Source organism: Hippocampus comes, unplaced genomic scaffold, assembly GCF_001891065.2.
Source record: "Hippocampus comes isolate QL1 unplaced genomic scaffold, H_comes_QL1_v1.1 scaffold156, whole genome shotgun sequence".
In the NCBI taxonomy this organism is placed as follows: Eukaryota; Metazoa; Chordata; class Actinopteri; order Syngnathiformes; family Syngnathidae; genus Hippocampus; species Hippocampus comes.
This window is the reverse complement of record NW_017805744.1, coordinates 7,098,813-7,113,555: the sequence shown is the minus strand read 5'-3', so window position 1 is coordinate 7,113,555 and position 14,743 is coordinate 7,098,813. Positions and strand designations below refer to the sequence as shown.

The following is a 14,743-nucleotide window of genomic DNA, read 5'->3' as shown; positions in this document are numbered from 1 at the left end:
GTGCGCTTTTGCTTGTGTGTGTGTGTGTGTAAAATATACAGACAGTGTATCTTATTGAGTCTGTATCCAGTAAAAGAGAAATGATATCATTTCTCCATCTTCATCAGTGGTAATTCTATAAATCCAGTTGCTTTAATTTGGTAATTTGCATTTTGCGAGTTAATCAAATTGATTATACAATTAACAGTGGACTGAATCTTTCCAATGATCCCCAATCACATATTTGCCAGGCTACTGACGGAGAACTTGGATGTTCACTTGGTGGAGATTTAACCCTTAAAGGTGCGGCTATTATTGCTCGTGATTGATGTCTGGCGGAGAACCCTTGCAGAAGGTTAAAGAGAACCCCTGACACTGTGCGCCTGTAATTGTACATATAGCACTGATAATGCAATTCACAACTTGAGCGCTTCAAGGTTGAAGGACCCCTGGGCATTAGCTATTAAGCATTACACTTTGATAGGTCATAATGGCTTGTGCTAATATTGGCTCATAAATGAGAAAGGTCAGCTCACTCGTCTGCACATATCATACCCGACAACTTGCTTGGGAAGTTTTTATTTTTATTTTTTGCTTATTTAAATGTGACTCAAGCAAAACTGTCTTTCAAGGGTCAGATTATGTGCTGATCCATCACTTTTTAAATGAGCAGTTTCGAATTCTAACATGAAACGGATAGAAAGCGGGAACAAATAAGCACCGGAAGTCTTCACTTGTTAATCAGGGATTGGTGTCTTAATGGCGTTTTAATGGCAATTAAGAGAAAAGGAGATTTGTCAACGGCGCTTGATCGAAAATGGCAAAAGTGAGGATGTGGGGTTGTGATGGGATCTTCTGCATTATGGCCGATGAAAGGCCAAGGGCACCCTGTAGGCAGAAGCTGGCAGCTATTTGCCCCGAGATGGGTTTTAAAGCGATGAACAAAATGACAAAGCATCAGCCTGCGTCTGTGTGATCTAATCTGGACTGGCGAGCTTCCACATCCATGCTTACTCAGTATGTGTTAAAGGACATATTAAGGCTAATCTCTTGATCTGTCCATATGCATGGAATTAAGTATAAATGGAGAGAGAAAAGGGGATTGCCAGATACGGTGTTCTTTATTTCATGAAGTTTATTTACTTAGGTTCTGAGGACTTTTGCAAGAAGATATTAAACGGTACACACAATAGCGTGTCAATTGTAACAGGTGGTTGGGTCATTTATGTCTTGCCACCTGTTGAAATTCACGCCTGTAAATAGATTGACATGCTCCGTCCACCTTCTCTTTTCCTTTCTATATATTATATTTGTTTTCCGCTCTTGCATGTCATCACTGGTCGACGCTTACATCGTGCACACAGCATAGCCAATAATAGATCAACATAGATTATGGCGGCGAGGACGGAGGAGATTATTAAGATTTAAGCAATGCTTTCGTTTCTGTGGAAGCACTTTGGATTTTGCACCAAAGGAGATGGTTGCCATGTGTAGCCTTTGTAAATGCCGAGTGAAATCTAACGGGAACGCAGGCCTTGACCGTTGCAATGGCATCATAAACAGCAACAAACCTGAATGAATAAACAGCGGCACGGAGCGAAAAGATGTCGCTGCCTTTTTTAATGGAAAACTCAATCATAAATCTCCTTATGCTCTAAAAAATACTTATTATTACTTCGTGTCCTGCTCTCAGACCAACTGATGTGTTTGAAAAAATTCAAGCCTTTGGCAAAAGTGTTTACTGTTTGGTACAGTTCTTTAAACAAAACAATCACAGCAGCAGGTTAATGCAATTGTAAATATACAGGTTTTCTACGTGCGTGTATTTTTTTTTGGTTCCCCAAAAAGAGATTGTTGAATATTATTCAAATATAAAATGCCCTTTATCAAAAGGGGTTGTTTACATTGATGTTTTAATGCATATAACGAAACATCTATTTCTCATAATAAGGTCTGTTTGCATTTAAAAAGAGAACTAGCTTGTTCTGTTTCACTTTTTATTCAAGAACATTCAGGAAAATAGCTTGATCTGATGGCAATGATGATTCAATAAAGCTCAGTTGGTTTTGAAATGAAATCCAATGAAATGGCAATCTGTTGAGTTCATTTCGAGTTACCCTTAATTATAATTGATTTATTTTCAAAAATACTGTTGTTACCCTGTCAAAATCGCCTTTATCGTGTCAAATTGTATTGTTTACATGAAAGTGCTATATTGCTTGGTTTGGAATCATTACGCCTTATATTGATACATATTTTATTGGTAAAAAAAAAAAAATTGTTTCACCCCTAACTTATAAGACGCACTGGGCTAGAAAACAGAAAACCAACAAAGAATTGGAAAAAATAAAAAAATAAAAGGCACAATGTTGGCTCATGTTCCATGTCAATCCCCAGTTATGCATTAAAAATGCCTCTGAAATGAAGTCTTTATCAAAAGAGCCACAAGGTTCTCTTTACGGGATGTTTTCAAATAAGCAGAAGTTATTACCATACCTCCACTGGGAAATATGTATTTACAGCTTGCTCGTAGAGGGAGTAGCAATAGTGTAACTGTTAACTATGCTTTCCCTTGTTATGGTGCATGATTGCGTGCTCCTGTTATTACACCTTTCTATTGCTGCTAATATAGCAAAAGCCCATTAGGCAGTGCACTAATGTGAAGTGTAGCCTGCAGTGTAGTGGGTGCACTGTTTGAATCGAGATGCATGAAGACCACTGCAATGAGCACTGGGACATGGAAGGTGGAGACTGTACTGAGCAGGCATGCTCACGCTCTGAAAAAATATAACACATCAGCTTTTGCGCAGAAAAATTATTATCGAGGTGTGAAATTAGCGAAATGTGATATGATCCAAAACTTCATCCACCAATACAATTTTTTTTTCTGACAAATACTTCCATTTGAGTACTTGCCAATATTTCCTCATGCCTTTACATCTTGCAGTTGTGATGAAGACATGTTTTATGTTTCATCAAATATGTTTAAAAGAAACATAACACAAACTTTTCTCGAATATGGCATATATTTCAATCAAATCTAACACTTATTAAAGAAATACATTGTCGTTACTGTACTGACATTTTAAGAACCAATTTCATGGTCTTTCCACATATTTCACCTAAATGCAGCCTGGAACACAAAACATTTCAGCAATGTGGTATTTCAGTCTGAACACTAGGGGGCACTATTTAAAACGGGCACCTATAGTAGATCAGAAACGACAAAGAAATAAGAGCCCAACTTCCGGTAATTCATGTTCATATTCGAAGACAAAATAAAAAATCATTAAAATATTAACACTGAAATAAGAACATTTTGAAACACAAGTGTCGTGCAGACTAAATAGTATATCGTTAATGATGAGTTAATTTGTTTTATTTTTCTTTGTTGTCTGAAAGTGACATTTCCCATCTGGGGCTCGGAAATGTTTGACCTAGGTGCTTCCTTTGCGATGCCAGAAATATGAATGACCAAGGTGGGGCACGACAGACTTCTCTTCGCACTTGGTCTCCATTGATGTCTATGGAAAGACATCGATGTCAATCTAGATTTTGTAAAGTCAAAGGCGTGCAAAACAATGGGACGGGAATTTACCTACCTGTGATAACTTAAAGCAAAATTCGGAAGGACTTATTTTTTAACAGTTTACGCCTCGCGTAAACTTGTCTTCATTCAATACATGCATGATTTGAATGGAAGCTGGATTGATAATGATTATGAAAACTCAGATTGATTTACCATAATCTATTTCAAGGTTGTCTTATGATATTTCGATTAGACGACTACCTTAACATTTATAAGACATTTTTTTAATATAAGTGGACATCCCAGATGTGAGTTGAAGGACAACGAAATCGTGATTTGCATGCAAAAGTCCGAGTTGAATTGCTTCAGTTGCACCTGCCCATTGCTTGCAAGGATGCTGCTGCAACCGACAGTGCACGGTGGATTAAAGCCTGCATGCCCAGATAATAATAATGACCGCTGGCTCCACCGTGAACGCGCGCTCCCGTGCCTCGGTCATTGCCGTTTGTTGATGCCTCTCGCGGTATGTCCGACAGCGTGTCTGACTCGTTCTCTTCAGTGAGGACTCGACGTTTGCGCACTGCTCCGTGTGTCAGCTGTATCGCAATTTTATAAAGTTAGAGCTCTCCCTGTGTTTTTTTTCTTTCCTGCAACCTGCTTTGGCACCGGATGTATTGCTCCGTTTGAGTCCCGCGTATGCTAAAATGTTTTGCGGGAGATTTTTTTGCTTCCTTTTTTTCCCCGCAGCTTGTCCGCATACTGTAGAGCCTTATTAAGACCAGGAAGGCAAAGAAAAGTAAATACACGTGCTAAACCCTTTTGTTGGGCGGCAAGAAAAAAAAAGTTGCACATCGAAGACGGAGGATTATGCGCTGAACGCTTCTGGAAAACAGGTACGTGATGTTTTAAAACGCAACAGAGATGCTTACAATGCCTGTTTGTGTTCAGCTTCTGTGGATGCTCGTAGCTCATGCGATGGGTCGATGCAATCTTCTGTCAGAGTGCTGGCAGAGCAGAGCAGTGTCATGACATTGAGGTGCCTTTCATGGAATAATGTTCACGGTCATGTGTGGGGAGGGACTGCACTTGGCTGACAATGGCTCAACCGTGCTCCTTTTGCTAGTATGCACGACAAGGTTGTATGTGCCGCCAGTGTCGAGTGAAGCTATTTTTCTAAGGCAGGTATTCGGGAGGCTGCAAACGTGCACGAGTGCCATCACGCGCGCCTTACTGAACTGTTCAATGAAAATGAAATAAAATCAGGTGTATATTCATTAAACAGGTGCCATAGTGTCCAAGGTACACAAACACACTAAACTCGTCTGTCGAAGTGTTTCTGCACTTAATAAAGATGCTCTTGTGTCATCATGACATAGACTGAGTGGCCAGTGGGCTTTAATTTGATGCTTGACCTGTCATTACCGGGACCCTTCACCCATCCCCGCATGAGAGTCACAATTGTGTGTCTTAATGGTCACATTTGTATTCCCATTCCCACCCCTAATTATATCTCTCTTTTTTTGATTCTGAAACAGTGCTTCCAGTGCCCTCATATTAAGTACATGGACTCTAAGCTTTCATAGTATTTTTGCATAGTTTTAATATAATTACTGTCAAAATGCAAAGTATTCATCAACAGTTTGTTTTATGATTGTGACATTTTAACACAATTACATGTTTTGTCGCAAATAGAGATTTTGGGAATCCATTATTCTATTGATGATCATTTCAATTACTCTGGAAAATGGCGACACGCCCACCCAGGCTACCTTTTTTTTCCTCTGGAAAGTGTATGAAAGTGATAAGGATGCCTTTATACATCACACTTGACTTTGCCAAACTTGATGTTTGAACAATAAAGTAACTTTCAAAGCAAGAATGGCGCTACATCAGCCCAAGGAGGGCTATAGCCCCGTCAGAAATTTGTGTACCCCCAGTTAAGCCCCACCAGCATTTCATTTGATATTCTAAAATATATTTATAAATTATGTTCTCAGCCCCCCCTACGTATCCATTAAGTCCTCCCTAAGCCCCGGTAGAGAACAAAAATCCTGGAGCCATCCCTGCTTCAAAGTAAAGAACATTTTAATTGTGCTTACCCATATAAGCCAGGGACTCACAATCTCAAGTGCCTCTCGCGGCCATTAATGGTTTCTTCTTAAAATATTATCCAACAGTGACTGTCACACTTTCCTTGTCCGTATTTCATTATCTTAGATATTTCCCACAATAATCATGTCACGTTGCATTCAAGCGCGATCACTGCTTTAGCCATGCAGCTTTGGAGCAAGCAACGCTGAGATGAGTTCACCAGAGAAGCATCAAGTTGCGTCATTTTCAAAATTTTAGGACGATATTAACCCACGTCATAGGTGAAATGAATACAATATAGTGCATTCTAAATAGCAGTGGTTGGATGTATTTTATTACTGAATGAGTAAAAACGAACAATAAATCCTACCTTTGTAGTAGGACAGCCACCAGCTCGTCAAGCATTTGCCTACCCGTCTTCCCCCTTTCCAAGTGGCGGCAGATCTGTTTAGCACTAATGGCATAAAACTTTAAATTTATGGGGAGAAAAAAACAAAACCTGGACATAATCCATTGAAGTGACAGAAGACTGATGCGCAGCCGTCCATCCGTGCCAATGTTTATGCTGAAAAATGAAACAATGGTTTCAGGCATTGCAAATATGTGTATACAATTATTAATTAATGCTTTTGAGGCATACATTTTTGTGTCGACCAATTTTGGTGGTTGACCCTAACCCCAGCCCCTACACCTGCAATTTGGGTGTATGCGGTTGTTTCAGGTGATTCGCTAGCAAATGCAGTGATCACTTGAAAGTAGATATAGACGATAAAAAAAATAAATAAAATGGTTATAGGCACAACATGGACATTCAAGAACTACATTGTCAATTAAGGCCGAAAGCTAAGGCCAGCTGCAGTCTCCAGTACATTGAAGTACATTTCGGTAGGGAATGAAGATTCCTTTGGCATGCTTGTGCAACATGTTTTTGCAAGTTAAGCTTGCATCCCAATACAGTACCACCGCTTTCTGGTGGGACGTGGTGAAGGGAAAAAAAAAATCCCACCCACTACCCGTCCAGTCCACTACCTTAGTCCAGCACTTACCATTAACTTATGACATGACAACACAGAGAGATGATGAGCCGTCCTGCTGAGATCACACATGCCTGAAACCCACACAGATTCTCTCGGTACCTTCGCCTCCTGCACCTTTCGCTCTCGCCAAGCAGTCATGAGTCTGTGAAGCAGTCATGAGTCTGTGTGATCTATGGGTGTCTGTAGTATGGCTTCCTGTCCCTCCAGCTTGAGCTTTTGACACGGTCGTAGAATTCAAAAGGAAATCCTAGCCTTCAGATTGCAGTGTAATCACTATGCACTTAGAATTGTGTACGTATATGGTAAATACATATATATATATATATATATATATATTTTTTTTTTTTTTTTAAATGTCCAAATACACAGTACTCACTTAAACTGTAAAAGCATCTGTCACCTTTGTGCCAAGCAGTGTTGTGTGTTTGCCAGAGTGCGTGTATAGTATGTGTTTGCATGTGTACGAGCACTAATAGGAGCACACTGGACAGCAGCAGGCCATGTCAACCACACGCTCCAGACAAACCCTCAGGGTGTCCTATTTGGCACATACCCATCAACCCACCCACACACACACACACACACACACACACACACACAGACACGCACAAAGACTTGTGTGTATTTATATAGAAAGAGACAGACCTTAGAGCTTTGGAACCAACACAAGCGTCAGAGCATTAGAGGTTCTCAGAGTCTGCGTCCTGGCTGGACCTTCTGCGCCAGAAGCTTAGCTGCCTGCCATCACCATGTTGATCAGTATTTCCTAATCCTCCTTTTGGAGACCCACTTCTTAAAAATAACAACTCATCATGGCCCAAATGATAATAAGGTAGGAAATGTAAATTAAAACATTGTTCCTGAAAGCTGACCTGAACGGGTAAACTAGCGATAATGGCAAGGCCTGCATTTAAGGGGGACTAAATAATCACACTAAATAAATACATTGAGCCTATGGAGGCATTTTCTATCAAATAAAACGATAAAGATATGTATGTGAATTTGTCTTGAGACCCAAATGAAATCTCCAATTCAGTCTTTCAGAAATGGGTTTGAAAGATGAACTTTTATACAGACACTATTCCTGACTGCATTGGAACATGCTGTTTTTAATTTAGAGGTGAAAATAAGTGGAGTGAGTCTCTACCTCTCTCTGCCTGCTCTCAATACCTCTATTTGGGTTATGTATGTCTACAGTTTACTCCAACACCTGTGAGGTTTGGACAGAGGAGCATCAATCTTGATTCGACTGAATGAGGCTGACCCTGTTGACTAAATTACTCTCACTGTGCGGGTGTTTGTGGGAGTGTTAATGCGTTTGGCTGTGTGTGTACGCTTGTGCATGTGTTATAGTGTTGAGCCCCTTTCTGACCTGGCTGACAGATAACCGCAGTGATTTCCAGGTTCAGCAGATTAGGGGATTAGAGACCCAGGCTTCACACAATAACCCTAATGCGTAAGCACGGCAGTATACGCTGTATGCACATAAATAGGCACGCATATTAAATGAACACCCTCTCGGGACAATGTGCCTTCTTCAGGGGCTGTGATATTCATTGTGACTCCTTGTGCCGTATCTTGTGCTCAGTTGCGTAGATACAGCACTTAACATGCACACAGGCAAACAGATGGAAAAGAGCATTAAAAAACCTCAAGGGTCCAATTTCACTAATGCCGTTTTCACACTAGGCATGACCCATGTTGGTACTGCAAGCCCAGCTAACCGTTTGTCCTTCCAAACCAATTCAGAACCCACTTAGAGTTAGATAATGAACCCACATAGCGGGTTGAATGTTTGTCGCAGGGCCAGCGTCGCGCTATTGCCAAATTACAGTCAGATGTCTCTCACATTAAAAAAAAAAAAAAAAAAAAAAGGCACAATTGCATCAATTATTACCAATGCAGTTTAATTACCTTAACGGCAGTAATGAACCCTTAGTTGTTGCCTTTTATTTTATTTTCTGTCCAAAAATGCGAAATGAAACGATGACTTTAGTTGATATTTGGACATCAGCTTCTTCTGGATAGGCAATTGCCTGAAAATGTAATCAATTTGGGGTAAAATTTATGACCAATTAAAATAGGGCTGCATAGTATTGCTATTTTGTGTTTAGTAATGCTCCTAGACACTGTTCTCTTATTGGATGCCGATGCATATTAAAGCTTGCATCTAAAAACATACAATTCCAGCTTATTGCACGCCTTTGCGATATACAGTGATCCCTCGCTTATCTCGCTTAATGGGGACCAGAACCCCCCGCGAAAGAGGAAAGTCAGCGAAGTAGGTAACCCCCCCCCCACCATGGATGTACAGGTATATGTACATGTGTACGAGTATATATAATATTTATAAGGCCAAATTTAATGGTATACTTGCATGTAGAAGTAAATGTTTGTAGCAATTAACATTACTTAATGCTATATACTAATATATACCGGTATAAATATACATGTATAAGATGTATAAGTTAGGTTGGTTTCGTGTATAAATAACAAAATACAGTAAACATAAACATGAAAAATCCATATAGTACTCTATATGTTGCTCTATGTGACTCGCTGTTGTTTTGCTGACTTTCGCTGCCTCTCGCGGACCTTTTGCGGCATTTTCGCTACTTTTTGGAGGGGGGGGTTTAAATATTTTTAAAAAATCCGCGATGCACTGAATCCGCAATAAGTGAATCGCGAAGTAGCGAGGGATCACTGTACATATGCAAAGGACATTATCTTGATGGCAATATTTTTTTGACATGTTGTGCTTCTCCAAATTAATAAACTTTTATATAGCATCTATAGTACAGTTTATTTTAGCTTGATATGTTTGCATACTGTGGGGGAGGGGGGACTTTGATTCATTCTGAGCAGTCTCTTTCGACTGCATCCCAAAGCTTGAGTTGTTTTTTTTTTTTTTGTTGTTGATTTTGATCCATTTTAAGCCCTAGGCAGGTGGTCAGTGTTTCATTGGTAAATGGAATTGATGGCATGGCTGCTATTTCATCAACTAAATTTTGAATAACAACTAAGACTTGTGCGGTACAGTTCATTACCCCTGAAGCATCTTATTATTTTTTACACATCATTGTGGTAATGGAAGGAGAAATAACCTCGTGTCACCACTGATTAATTAAGAACTCTGAGTTTTAAAGAAAAGGTGCCCCCTTATCTTGGAGTGTGGTGAGTGAAAGTGTTTTTTATATGGTGTTATTTTTGCCAGGGCATGAAGTGAAGTGACATGAGTTTAGCATATTCATCCATTCATTCTCTGGGTTGTCCATTTTGAAGGAGCTAAAATTGTTTACTCTTCTATGTTTTGTTTATCCATAATTGCATTTGTGAGGCATTATACATTTTGTTTTGGGAAGCTAGAAAATGTGATGTCTTCAGGCAGGTGGTTGTCTAATTCGCAAACCTGAATTGCTGTGTAAAAGCAAGCCCAGTTGCAGCAGTATTCCGTCTTCGTTGATATATTATATTGGAGATGATGTTACGTCAGCTTGCACTCACCGCAGGCCTGCAGTCCGGAATCGACTTATTTTTTTTTTTTTGTTCTGCCTAATCTTGGTGTCGGCTATTGGACTTGCAAAATATTTTTATTGGCTTGACCGAGTCCATCTTTGTTTTTATAACTGAAAATTAACATCCATATTCAAAAGAAACTTGAAATGTTTTTTTTAGATGATCAAAATAGCCATCTGATTGGTTAGCCTGACTGCGAGTGCCAAAGCTCGCACTCTTTTTCTGTCAGTCATGTCAGCGAACACTTGGGTGATCAAATTTGTTTTAACCATGAAGAACTGGCATTAGGCACAACATCTTAAAAGACAAACAAACAAACATGAAGCAACCTGCAGATTCTTTAAGAAGACAATTTTGGACATTGCGGCAAATGTGACTTGGCGAATGAATTAATAATTCAATTTTAATATTAATGCTTCACTTGAAAAGGTGTACATTAGATGATTTTGAAGGATACTCAAATTAGGAAACACATATACTGTCCTGCTATCTTTGCATATACTTTGCAATTTAATACCCTTAAGGCGTTTTGATTTTGGGTTATGTATTCCACATTACTTGAATGGCCTGTATCGTGACCGCCCCCCCCCCCTCAAAAAAAAAAATATACACACACACACACACACACACACACACATGCACATATTTTTTTAATAATTATTAAAAAAATAAGATATTTCATATCTCCGAGCTCTAGTGTGTACTTGTTCTTGGAGCACACTTTGGTTGATTGCCGATTAACTGTCTTGAAGTAGGATGGAGAGACTTAATGTGCAACATACTGCCAGAAAAATCCCACAATATCTCTCTAATGGAACTCCGATCCTTAAAAAGATATTCAAGACAAATGATTACATTTACTTAAGAATGGAAAACAATATCAGACCTATATTAATATATTCAATGAAGAGAGCAACCTTCGGAGTTTTCTTGTGGAACTTGAGGACTGGCAGACACGATGTTGCAGACTTTGGTTTGCTTTGCTCCGACCATAAATTGAAATCTGAAGCTCTTAAATGCCATCCTCCTCTTGATGCCTCTTCTTTGTGACCTACATGAGTAACAACCTATGAAGTTCTCGTATGATTTCGATATGGTGAGTCACATTGTGTGGATCAGACAACACTTGGAAGAATACTTTGAATAGTGTGTGTGTTCAAATGAATGTGTGGCTTGTGACACTCAACGTTAGCAATGCTTTCCAAAAAGTCAAGCTTTCTGACAGCAGTCAAATGATGGCACAGCCGGATGATATCAGGGATGATAGTTACGACTGTGCATCTGTCATTCAACTGACTGATTGGTTTTAACTCAACCTCCTCAACATGCCTCTGGCTCTTTGTGGGCTTACGGCTGCACTTCTTGTTAAGTAGTCTAGCGTCTCCAACCTCCAGTATGTGCTTTCAAGCATATGAACTCATGAATAATGGCTCAGATTAATGGCAGGTACGTATGATGTTTGTGTTAATGGATTAGCAATGAAGAGAAACGTCAATCATTTTTCATTCCATATGGAAACTAGAATACTGTGTTGACCAGGCATATTTACTTTCCAGGAGATCCTTCTACTTTTTGTGAAGCGTCTAAATAAATATCTGCACAGAAGACTTACTTTGGATTTCCGTCTCTCTCTTATATATATATATATGAGAGAGAGAGAGAGAGAGAGAGAGAGATCTATATCTATAGATATAGATATATAAAATATACACACACACACTTGTATATAGGGAGGCCCGGTGGACGACTGGTTAACGCGCCTCACAGTGCAGAGGTGCAGAGTTTGACTCCGGCTCTGGCCATCCTGTGTGGAGTTTGCATGTTCTCCCTGTGCCTGCATGCGTGGGTTGTCTCCGGGTACTCGGTTTTCCTCCCACGCTCCAAAAACACGCATGGCAGGTTCATGGAACACTTTAAATTCACACCTATAAGTGGGAGTATGAGTGTGAGTGGTTGTTTGTTGATGTGTGCCCTGCAATTGGCTGGCAACCAGTACAGGGTGTACCCCTCCTACTGCCCGAAGATGGCTGGGATAGGCTCCAGCATGCCCCAGGACCCTTGTGAGGATAAAGCAGATCAGAAAATGGATGAATGGATGGATATATACATTGAAAGGCATCTCATTCAATTTTATCATGACAACCCTGCACAATGGAACTGAACTGCCTTTGGCGGCCTTGGTCTCGTTGCATTTCTAAATGTGCTTTGAAGACAGCGTTAAAAAGAAGGATTTCAGTGCACGTGAACAGGCTGGTTCTGTTGTGGGCACAGAATTGGATTCATTGGTCTCGGTGGCAAAAGAAATGACTATTCATGAAATGTGTCTGTCTGTCAGTCTGTTTCCCCCTCTTCGCTCCATGTATGTTTCCCGGGTAATTTTTAGATAGCGAAAGAAAACCTGAGTCTTTCAAAGCCCTGATTCATGACTAAGGATAAGCGCAAACAGAAAAATTCAAAATGTTGAGTATTGAGGGCTGAAAGAAAAATAATGAATAAGTCACGATTGGTGACGAAAAGATGTTGGCATGCCTAGAAAACACATGCACAGGTTCCTCAAAATGTGTGCAGTAGTAAAAGATGAGGGAGGACTCTACCCCTTTTAGCCATGGACATATCCAAGCATGTACTGTGTGCAACCATGCATGCATCTGTACACACGTTCTTCATTTGCAATTTCAAATTACAGCAGCTTTGCCATTTATGGCATGCAAACTCCCTCAACCTTGATTGATGGGATCGTTCAGTTCCCTGCTCTATTCAATGGAATTACCGCAAACCCTTTGGCAGCCATTGATTTCAGAAAATGTAGTGTGCTTCCATGCATCGCTTACATGCGCTTGCTTCTTCTCCCTGCCTGCATTTCTAAGCAGACATGCCTAGTTACAGTCTAAAATGGCCTTGTGAAAGAGGGTGGGAGTTAAGATGGCATCCCCCGAGACTTTTCAGAAAAGTAATTTAATAAACTGATATTTTTCCCCTCCGCAAGGGAAAGAGAATAAGCTCTGAAACGTAATGAAACTTGGCTGTTGAATTTTTATTAAAGATTCAATTTCCTGCACTTGAACCTAACTGAAAGAACAGCCATTTTATTTGTTCCTGAATCACAACATACGGCATAACTGAATGTGAGCATGAAGGTGTAAAAACTTCATCGATGGGTGAGGAGTGTCCACTGGATTCCACTGCCCTTCAACTTTGGAGGAGCGGCTGGAAATATAGGACGGAATACAGTGTAATTTAACATTTTAGGAGTGCTGGAAGAAAATGTAGGGGTGCACACAGTAAATTCTCTTCCAAAGTTATTTCCATTTCCCGGTATTACTCGTAAATACTCGCAGAACGTACACTGTTTTCAATTCACATTTTATTATGCAAGTTTTGACACAACATAAACCCGAATATAAATTATCCATTCATCCCAGCCGTCTCAGGGCAGTAGGCGGGGGGCACCCTGCACCGGTTGCAAGCCAATCGCAGGGCACACAGAGACGAACAACCATCCGCGCTCACACTCACATCTAGGGACAATTTTGAGTGTTCAATTATGCTGCCATGCATGTTTTTGGAATGTGGGAGAAAACCGGAGTGCCCGGAGAAAACCCGCGCAGGTACGGGGAGAACATGCAAACTCCACACAGGGAGGCCAGAACCGGAACCGAACCCTGTGTGTGTGTGTGTGTGTGTGTGTGTGTGTGTGCGTGTGTGTGTGTGTGTGTGTGTGTGTGTGTGTGTGTGTGTGTGTATCAAGAATTTACAACTGCATTGAATTTGTTCACCTGATTAAGGTGCAGGCAGCGCCTGATTAGTTCCCACTCAAAGACAGCATCAGTTTGAGAGTGAATGGTTGTCTCTCGATAGATAGTGTAAACTCTGCAACTGACTGGCAACCGGTCCACTTTTTTTCTCGGGCACGCAAAGTTTACTTTACAATTAGGCATTATTTGTTTATTGAGTTATGCAGGACCGACATTAAAGCCGTCGGCCCTGTCAAAATTGGTACTGGCACCATATGCTAATTTAAGTTTGAATGACTATATCACGTTTACTGTCTTTATACATTAATAATAATGCGTCAGAGAATAAATCAATCACAAAATTATTGTAGTCTTCTGATCCAAAGTGTGGAGCAGAAGTCCGTCGGCAACAAAAAAAATAAATCGATTTATTTTATTATCCCGCATTTGTCTCTAAAAATGTCTGAGAAATGATTTGTCCAATTTTTTTGTTTCACCCTTTTGATAGGTCATTCGAATGAACGAGAATTTACTCATGGTAATTAAAGGCTTAATTACCTGCCTTTCACATCCTGTATCAATCAAAGAATTTGTTTGTTCACCTTGGCTATAGATTGACATTCCTTTCACCCTGACTTCACGGCGACGTGTGGCAGCAGCAGAGCGAGGGGGGTCAGGTGATGATTTATGACCAAGATGCTGCATTCTAGCACAGGATGATTAATCTCTTCTGGGAACACTTCAGGAGTACAAGTTTAACCTACCCCGGCCTTACGCACGCACACACACACACACACACACACACACACACACACACACGCACACGCGCCCACCTGCCTCAGAAGGACATAAACACA

General features: G+C 40.3%; 1 protein-coding gene across 4 annotated transcripts in view; it reads left to right on the top strand.

The window, feature by feature from the left end:
- Positions 1-4,009: 4,009 nt before the first annotated feature.
- Positions 4,010-14,743, top strand: part of tenm2a (teneurin transmembrane protein 2a) — a 236,984-nt gene continuing 226,250 nt past the window's right edge. For all 4 annotated transcript variants that reach the window (XM_019884312.1, XM_019884310.1, XM_019884311.1 and 1 more), the window contains exon 1: positions 4,010-4,401. The gene's annotated coding sequence lies outside the window, so the exon portion shown is untranslated. The remainder of the gene's footprint in view (positions 4,402-14,743) is intronic.